Genomic DNA, 10,533 nt, shown 5'->3' on the forward strand with positions numbered 1-10,533 from the left:
AAAGCCCTAAGTAGGCTCATAAAGTATTCCTTTAGTTTACTTCATTGGTTTTAGATTGTTTTAATTAAACTAGGATACACAAGTAGTCACTGAGTCTAGAGTAGAGAGTGAAGTAATAAAACTTGCTTACTTGATTCAGGTATTAATTAATAGAAGACTGTGGCTCAAGTAGAGAGCTCAACAGATAAATAATATAACAAGGTGGCTACTCTAGGTAGAGAGCCAAACAAAAAGATACTATGAAGATATATTACTCTAATACATCTTAACAGGATGCTCAAATTCTAATGTGGGTGCCATGGGGATTCTGATTTTAAATCCTGCTTTGACTAGCTGCTTGCTTATAAACAGGTACAGATATAAGGGTCATGCAATTATATTAAGATGCTATAAAAATTTACTTTACCTATCCAGAGGAAACTCATATTCTGTTAACATTGTCTACACATAAATTTTAAGTGTCTATTCTTGCTTGTTGAAATAATAAATGCCTAAGTAGAGGCTCATACAATATGTCATTTGTTTTAGATTGTTTTGATTTTGAAAATGGTTGTGATGTTGAGTTTTGTGGTTATATCATTACTCTTGGAGAGAGGTCAAAATGAAGGTTTTTCTAGTTACTGGCTTAAGGATATGCTTATTTGGGGAAAAGGTGTTGTTTTTGTGTTTTTGGAAAACGTGATTTAGGTATATATACCTTCCAAAATTATATGGATTAGATTTGAAAGAGGGAGACCCCCAGAAAATTAGTTCACAAAAAATCAAACAAAAAGATTATGTTGATGATACTAAAATTTTGTTTTGAGATTTGTATATTATAGAAAATACACTCGTGTTGAGTCTCCTCGTCAAGCATGCTGAACTGACCTGCTCAGGGCTCCTCATGTCTTAGACTTCAGCTGGATCCAGTCAGGACACAGATATCAGAGACTGTTTTCCTGCCCTTCCCCATCCCCCTTCATAATATCTCATCACCCATATCCAACTTGAAGAAGTTATGAGGAGCCATCAATCCAGTTCCCTGGTATTTGGGGATAGAGAGGGTCAATATTTAAGGTTCTTAAAACAGAAATAAAAATACCATCCCAACTACAAAATCATTGATCTATAATGCTGTCCAAATTTCAAAATATTCTAGGAAAACAATGGCACAAAACTGTAGGAGTAACCAACTACTGTCCATTTTCACTTAAAGCCTTACTCCATGAAATGAAAACCAAAGCCTGAAACTGCTAGCTTGGGCTGCCAAGAACTAGACAAAGTTGCCCAGAGACATAGGATAAAAAGTAGTGATAAAATGACTCCAAATGATATTCTGATGTCTTCATAGATCATTGCCTTATTCAGCCACCCCTGGATCATCTCCTTCCTACACCAAATGGGGTCAAGTACAAAGATTCATAGCCAGATATTATCACAGAAAGAGACCATGGAACACTCAGCTCTAAATGGCTTGTCTCCAACAAATTCTCCATCATAAGTCAAGTAATCCAACAGAAGTAAATGGGGAAAGAATGTAAGAGACATTGAGACTGGAGGACACAAAGAAAACAAGGCCCTCTAAAATGAACAAAGGCCATATGAGCCTACAGAGTCTATAGCAAGCACATGACTTATTAGGTCTACATCAGGTTCTCTGGGTATATATTACAGCTCTCAATTTAGTATTTTTATGGGAGTCCTGACTGTGTGAAGTAGTGAGTCTCAATTCTTTGGGTTTCTCTTGAAGCTCTTTTTCTTTTTTATTTGTTAGTATTTTGTTTCTGTAGTATGCCTTGTCCAACTTCAATGTGATAGGCTTTGTTTTATCATATATCTTTCATGTTCTTATATTTGGTTACCACCTCTTAGAAGCTTTTTCTTTTCTAATGAAACACTGAAAGGGTATGGATTCATATGGAAGACAAGTACAGAGGAACTGTGAGGAGTAAAAGAAGCATGTCTTAGATTCTGTTGCTCTTATGAAACATCACAATCAAAAAGCAAGCGGAGGAATAAAGTGTTCACTTGGTTTACAATGCAGGCCTAGAACCTTGAGACAGCTGCTGAAGCAGAGGCATGGAGGGATGCTGCTTACTGGTTTGCTAAGCCTACTTTATTATAGAATTCAGGAACAGCTGAGTGATAGTAACACCCACAATGGGCTGTATCTTCCCCCATCAATTGGTACTTAAGAAAACACCATGCAGACTTGCCCAAGGTCAATCTTAGGGATGTATTCCCTTAACTAAGGTTCCTTCCTCTCAAATTTCTTTGGCTTTTGTCAACTTGACTGGAAATAATACAAAATTAAGGAAGAATGTGATTAGGATTTAATATCTGAGAAAATCTATCTTTAATACTAGGTGCAGAAGAATAGCAATTTTTGATAAATTTTTCCTTTATGCATATGTAGTATCCTTCCGTATATCATCTAGTTATCTTTGGTTTGAAGTATATTTTGTTTGATATTAAAATGCTACAACACCTTACTTCTTTGCTTCATTTGCTTGATATAGTTTTTCCAACACCTTTTCCTTGTGTGATGTTAAGGTGTGTTACTCGTATATAGCAGATGGTTGGATCCTTTTATCATATATGTTTTGTTAGTCTTAAAGCACAGTTGGAAGCTCCAGGGAGAAGGAAAAAGGAAGAAAAAAACAGACCTAAGATGAATAGATGGCAAAAATAATCAAACTCAGTGCTGAAATCAATAAAATAGGAAAAAGAGAAATGCGAATTATGAATGAAACAAAGATTAGGCTATTTGAAAAAATAAAGAACACTGACAAACTGTTACTTTACCTTACTAAAGGTCAGACAAAAAATATCCAAATTAACAAAAACAGAAATAAAAAGGGTACATTCCAATAGACACCACGAAAATCCAAAGAATCCTTGGAAAAATCTAAATGAGATGGATACTTTTTTTTTTAAATTTACAATATGCTTTCTTTATTTTTTTCGATATATTTTTTATTTACATTTCAAATGTTTTCCCCTTTTCTAGCCCCCCCACTCACCGAAAGTCCCGTAAGCCCCCTTCTCTCTCCCTGTCCTCCCACCCACCCCTTCCCACTTCCCCGTTCTGGTTTTGCTGAATACTGCTTCACTGAGTCTTTCCAGAACAAGGGGCCACTCTTCCTTTCTTCTTGTACCTCATTTGATGAAGAAGTAGTTTAGAAAGCTCACTGGGAAGCCCAGGCCCTCTGTATAGTTTTCTCTGTGGCTCCCAGAGCAGTATTGACTGGCTGTGACCCAACTGGATTTCTGTTCACTATATCTGGAGCATCATTTTTTTTATTGCCTGTGTGCCTTAAGGTAGGAAAATCCCCTCCTACAGAATAGTAGGGTTAGGTGTTCTGTATTGTGAGATTTCGTTTTTTCTTGATTATTTTGTTCGGATATTAAGATTATGTAAGATCAAGAGGATGCAGTCCTGCTCTCCTTGTAAAATAACTTAGATGCTATGATCTTTTTCTCAGATATGTTGGAAGTGATGAGAAAGTCTGTTGCACTGTTTTGAAATCAGGGTACTGCAGTTTTGCCAGGGACCAGAGCTGGCTGATTTCAGGGCTTGGCACAGGTGGATGCCAGGTCAGCTGGTGAAGAATCAGATGCAGGGCACCATTCAGCCTCATAAGAACAGAGCAGAGAGGAAGCACACGTTGCTGTGGCTCATTCCACTTTGACAATCTCTGTCTCTCACAGGGCTTTATTTATAAACAAAATCATTTCCTCAGAAACTTTTAATCATTGATTACACAGACTTTGAGAATACATTTTTCTAAAGTATTCCTTGATTACTTAAATATATTATAAAGAAATATTTTTGAGCAATTTTTAGGAAAAAATTATAAGAACTAGAAAATTACCATTAAAATCAATATTTTTAATTCAATAACTTCTTAAACCCATGCACTTACAGAAATGCTAGATAGCATTACTATTTGAATTCAATTCTATTTCAGTTTAGCACCGAATTAATAGATCAAAGGTTATTTCATACTACCTTTTATATTAAAAGTTAGCTATGTGCAAATTTCAATCACGCTGACATTTTTTAAATTCTTCTTTTCCTTCTTCTACATTTTCTTTATATTGAACATAAGACCCCTTTCCTTTTTCTTTTATTCTTAAAATAGAATGCATCCCCTTACTTCAGCAGACAGTCTGTTCTCTGTTTTTCTATAATATTTGAAAAGTCCTGGTATGATAAGTTTGTTCAGGAAGATAGGCAGTTCACTGAGCTGAAATGTTTTCTTCAGTCTCTCTGTCATGAACCCTTGCTTCGGTATGATTGCTATCTTTATCATAATTCTTTAAACAATAGAAAAACATTGTAATTACTAAAACTGCTTACTTTCACTTCAAGAAGCTATCAAAGTTTATCAATAACTGTGTGGTCAAAATCTGTTTCTATTCGTACTAGTTCCTTTTTTTCTGAAGTTGAACATAAAAACCTAGTGAATAAATTATAGTTTGTTAGCTTCTAGAATTTCATTAAATTGTACTCTTTTAATAATTTTTGGATGCTGAATAGCATTCATTAGTCATCTAAATATGTATCTAAGTAGTAAGTTTTAATAAACATTCAATTTTCTGCATTACCATTTTCTCTAAAACTTCTATTAATTTCAGTCTTGCTTGCAACAGATTTGTTATCCCATCTCTAGCTTCTAGACAGAGGCCTTTAACAGTGACAAACACAAGTACAAGCAAAGGGTATGTTGCACTGAAGTGTCATGCCAGGTTGTATAAGCACTGGAACTCTGTCAAATAGCTCTTTCAGGATGCTAGGCACTGCCGCCCTTTGTGCCCCTTTCATCCAGATATAAAACAAATCCAATTCGCTGTTCCAGTTTAATCAAATGAGAGCAAAGTTTGTCATTTGAAAGCATGAAAATTACTCAAGGAACACAAGGGCTTCAAGAAGACTCTATCTCTTCTGCCACTGTACCATTTTCACTAATCGCAGGGGAAGCTACATTAGGGATTGAAAACTCTGCTTCTCTAACCCAAGCTGGTTTCTGGCAATCTTTGGGTGATATCCAAAGACCTGGTGCTAGCCAGCTAAGTCAAGTTTTCAGACTGGGGAAGTCATGAGTGTCTGAATTTCTTCTTCAAACCAGTCCTACTACTCTCACTTCCATGATATAGCTAGAGAGCCAACTTAATGAAAAGGTGACTGTGGCATTCCCCTTCCCACTAAGCTGATTCTTGAGCTACTGTATGGAAGTGACAATAGCACATCTGGTTTGTTGAGGCAAAATGATATATACACTGCTCCTCCCCCTATCTCCAAAATGTTGACAGAGCTACCTATATGTCCCTATCTTTTCATGTTCATCCAATTCTCAAGAGTGTTAACAGTGGGGGAAGAGAACCATGGTTTACATTCTGTATTGTAGCTTCCCCGGGGACTAGTGAAAAGGGTGACATGCCAGAAGGGATTGAGTCTTGCGCAGCCTCCTTGATGCTTAGCGTTCCTTGAAGAAATTATGTACTTGGGAATGTTGCCTTTTTATTTTTTTGATGTGATGAAATATGTCAGTGAACTGACTCCATGTCTGACTGGATGAAGCAGGACGCAAAGATCAGGACTTTAAGTTCAAAATGGAGTATGAGTGCTTTTGTCACCCCTAACACCAAAGCGGTAAACCTAACACTATCATGAGTATTAATAACAAGGAGACCAGGATTTGTATAAAACTGTATCTTCTTTATTTTGCAAAATTTTAACTTCAGAATAAAATAATAAAAGATAAATAAAATCACACAATATATAATACCCGACTCAGCTATTCTGTGGGAAGTTACTTCCCTGCTTTCAGGTATCAAGTACAGGTTACAAGAAATCTTTTAGATATGAGCACCAAGGCAGGGGGTCAGTCAAGGCTGCTTGGGGAAAAAACACAGAAATACTATGCACAGGGTTTTTTTTTTTCTTTTCTTTCTTTTTTTTTTTTGTTTGTTTTTTTTTGAGACAGGCTTTCTCTGTATAGCCCTGGCTATCCTGGAACTCACTCTGTAGACCAGGCTAGCCTTGAACTGAAAAATCTGCCTGCCTCTGCCTCTCAAGTGCTGGGATTAAAGGCGTGCGCCACTACTACCCGGATGTACAAGGCTTTTCAATGGGGTCTCTAATTTACTTTCTTCCATATGAGAGGTACCTTAAAACCCTCAACTCAGAGGTCTGAGCTGGGAGCAATAGGACTGGGAACCTTTCTTCCTTAATGCCTAAAAGAAGAGATTAGAGCCAAATAGTATTACGTCTATCCAAGGGCCTAACCAGTTTTACAACTTGCTACCTGAAACTCATGCCTCCTAATTTACCAGACCTTGTAGATCATGCAGTACATTTGGTTGGTGTGGACCCTGGGTTCCTCATGCTTTAAATAACAGCAGCATCAGGTCCTTGCCCGCTTGGCCATTTTTGTCCAACTAAATCTCTGCTGCAGTCTCCACAGTGGGGTGGGCATAATTGACCTTAGGTGTTTTATGTTTTTATTATTTTTGTTTTGTTTTCCTGTTTTGGTTTTGCTTTGTTTTGTTTTGTTTTGACCATCAATTATCACTCTGTAGAGTTGTGTTGAAATGCCTCTTCTTTCATGATCTGCTTCAGATTGGCTTTCCAGTCACAAGTGCTGGTTATAATGCAGCAGAGTGAAGACATCTGGGTTTACAATAGTAACCCAATAATAATAGTAATTGTAATAGTAATAGGTTACAAAAGTAAACCTATTGGGGATTGTCATTAAACACAATTAAAGACAATTAAAACATTTTTCTCTTTTGATAAAGCGTCTCACCTGATGTAAATATAGTCCTGGATATACATAAATTGTGGTGTAAATGTGCCCAGAAATTCCTTAGGGTTTTGTTTTATTTGTTTTTGTTTGTTTGTTTGTTTTTATTTTGAAGAGTGGAAGATGACTATCCCCAGCTACTCCAGACACTGATATTCCAGGTTTGTAATTTGAGTCCATGAATTTAAGAATAACTGGATAAGACACAAAGGTCATCCACTTGAATGTTTATCAGCTAGTATAATCACCGTTATGATATATATGCACAGAAAAAGTGAAAATTACACATTGTCACGGGATTTGAGTAAATTTTTCTTAAGTTTCACAGAAAGAATAATCTATTATTACTTCTGAGGGTATGGTTCTAGGTTGCCCACTAGCTTTGTAAATATTTGGACATCTCTAACTATATAGCAATGTAAGTTTTCCAGGGGAGAATCTCCAACCACTCTGGCCATCTCTACCTTTCCTAAGATGTGCTTCAACAGATTGCAGAGAGTGTGAAACTTTGTCTTGTTTTGATCCATTTTCTTCTCTTTTTCATCCTTTGGATTGTCCAGGACATCTATGGTTACTGCATCCAGGCTTTTCCCCTCAATGTACTTGAGCTGTGAAGGCAGCATTCATCAATAAACTCAGTCATATACAGCAACTCAGAACTTGACTTCTATACACACTCCAACAAAAGCAGACTTGGCTACCCACTCTGTGCTCTTCCCTAAAGGACTTGTTATAAATTATGATTCAAGGACTAAAAATAGACCCTCACACTGTCACTTTCATGTAGCTTTTAGTGTGCCTCTTCCTTCTCCATTTTCATGACCACAAGGCAGCTTTGATGAGATCCAAGATAGAACAAAGCAGTGATGCAGTAGATGAACTTCTGTGTTCCTTTCATGCAAGACACATAATGACAGGGAAGTCCTCTCATCGCTAGACCGACAAGTGAGTTAGGAGAGAATCTCAGACAGGTGCTGCCAGTTAGTGGAATGTTCATGGGTTCCAAACTTTAAAAATTCTTACTATGAGTAGGAAAAGAACAATGAAATCAGAAAGCAGTTAGAAGAAAAAGCACTTGTGTGTCTTACTTTGAAATTAATGGAGAACACCTTTCAAAGTTTCTTTCAGTTCTCATTTTCTTCTGATAACTCAGTAGAGCTGAAAGCTCTTCTTCATTTGATGACTTTCAGGATCTTGTTCTGCTGCCTTACTTCAACTATTCCACAGATAAAGTTCACAATCTACCAGAGCAGATAACTAAGGATGCAGTTGGACAGCCATGGTGTGCTCACCAGGCTTAAACTACCCATCCAAGTGAAGGTTTGGGAGCCAAGGACTATTGACTGGATTAATGATTATCTCAATTATAAGTTGAAGATCTATTATGTCAGAGTTTGCCTGTTCTACAAACATTACACCCAGCAGAAACTGAGGTACTCTGTTATCAGCTTGCCACAGCTCTCCATGATGAACACGTGACACACACAGAGTTTGATGTTGTTCTTATTTTTATTTTTAAGTTGTTCAAAAGATAATTGCCAAGACATGAACAGAAATGCCATTAATTTCACCCCAGTGAATACTGAAAGAAAACTCAGTAAAGATTTCAGTAGAAGACTGATGCAAGTCTCAGTACTAAACATCTACCACATCCAGCCCATTCTTTACATCTCTACATTTCCCTCCACCTTATACAACATGCACTTTGGCTACCAAGAGATCTGATCAACAATTGGTGAGGCCATTATCGCATTCACCATATTTTTCCTGAGTGATATCAGCAAGATTTCTGGTGCAAATGTCTTAGTCTTATTCAAGTCTTCATGATCAACCCATTTCTCCTTTATCTTATTGGATTTTATTTGTCATAACTTTGCCACTGTCATCTTCCTCATCTGTTCCCAAATCATCAGTATTAAGCTTCTCCTCAACATCCACATCTTCTATTTCTCACATTTTTCTTCTTCTGCATCACCTTCATAGATCTCCTTCCATTCCCAAATAAATCACTAAGCACAATAATCAGTTGTGGAGATTGCAACACTAGCTAAGCAAAGCTAGCTTCCCACCTCCCTTTCTTCCCACAATCTTCTTTCAGCTACCCTTGCTTGAACCCATCACATGTCTCCTCAACAAACAAATTCATACCCTCCTTTGATTAGTATTGTTACATGCTTAGATTGTGTGACTGCTGAGTCAAATTTTGTTGTTTGTGTATATATGGTTTCAAGTCTGACTACTATTCTGCATTGGACAGATATTAAGAGGACTCATTAAGTGAGATGCTAATTACCCTTCTTGCTGTCAATAGCTATTTTAGTTCTTTGTATTGGTTGTGAGACCACACAATTTTCCGCTCTTACACATTAATGTCTATTTATGTATCCATTTTCCAAAGATGCTGTTTCATGGCATATTTCCTCATATGTTGCCTTGTACATTATCTGTAGCCCAATTCTGTGATATCCCCTAACCTATAGATGCAGGATCTGTGATGTAGATGTGTCTTTTGAGGTTGATCTTTCCCCTGAAATCCAGATATCATCTGCATTATGATGAGTTGTGGTTTTCTGTGAGGGTCAACATTTCTGTAAAAATAGGCTTCTTCAATGTGGTGTGATACACACACTTCTCTGTATGTATAGTAAGATGCAAAATATAGTAAAAATATGCCTTTCTAGAAAATTGGAAGTAGTATTTTGTAGAGAGCTTTATTGAGGTGCCATGCCACCTGTCAGGAACTTGATATTGACCAATGTGAATTTCCTCTCCCAGCCTTTGAGTGGGAACTCCTGTGTCAGCCATAATCCCCTCCAACTAGGGTGGAGTGCTCAGACAAAGGTGAAGCCTATTGTTCTTCAAGGACCTGCAGTTTCCTGAGAAACACTAGCCACCTGTGGAGCAACAGAACTGATTCTGCTGAGAAGCTTCCAGACTGCCTATATATATATATATATATATATATTGGGAGTTCTTCATTAAACTTTGAGACCTTGAATAGAAGGTGTTATCTTGGTTTCTGTCTCTTTTTTGCTGCTTTCCCATACATCCCCAGCTTCCCTTCCAGGTAACCCATTCAATGTAACTGTGGGCAGTTACAGTATTTTTTATCCTAATGTTCACAACTTCCATATCCCTGAGAAACTGGCTAGGATTCCAATAACAGGCATGATTTCCTACTTCTTGCGTGTGCTTTAAGTCCTATTAAACAGATATTGGTTGCCTCTGAAGTGTGATTACCACTAACTGGGCCTTAATCCTCATCATAAAATGTTGGTACTTGCTCTTATTCTTAGGTATTGCAACTGGGAATGACTATTTAGAGCTTCCTTCCTTAGCAGCAAATTATTTTCTAGAAACATGGTACCTATAATTCAGGAAAGTGGCTCAAGCTCAAAATATCTTAGTCTTTAGTCCTAGGTAGTTTGGTGTGGCTTCTTCAGCAATAGGCTCTCATCCTCAAACCCCAAGTGTCAAGTAAGGCTTCACTTCTAATTTGTATGGTTTTGGAGTTCAGAATGACTTAGACCACCCTTACCAACCATTTGAAAGGAAGAATCTCATGTCCAGTACTGGGTTATTAGTTAGTCCATAGTTCTTATGGTAAACATTGTCTACTCTAGTGTCATAAATAAATTAAATATTTATGTTTATGTGCACTTTTGTGTTTTCATGTGTGTGCATGTGTGGATGTGCATATTCTAAAATTTAATATACAAATTTAGGTAAATGTAAAATATTATGA

The sequence above is a fragment of the Apodemus sylvaticus genome, chromosome 20 (genome assembly GCF_947179515.1).
Source record: "Apodemus sylvaticus chromosome 20, mApoSyl1.1, whole genome shotgun sequence".
Lineage (NCBI taxonomy): Eukaryota > Metazoa > Chordata > Mammalia > Rodentia > Muridae > Apodemus > Apodemus sylvaticus.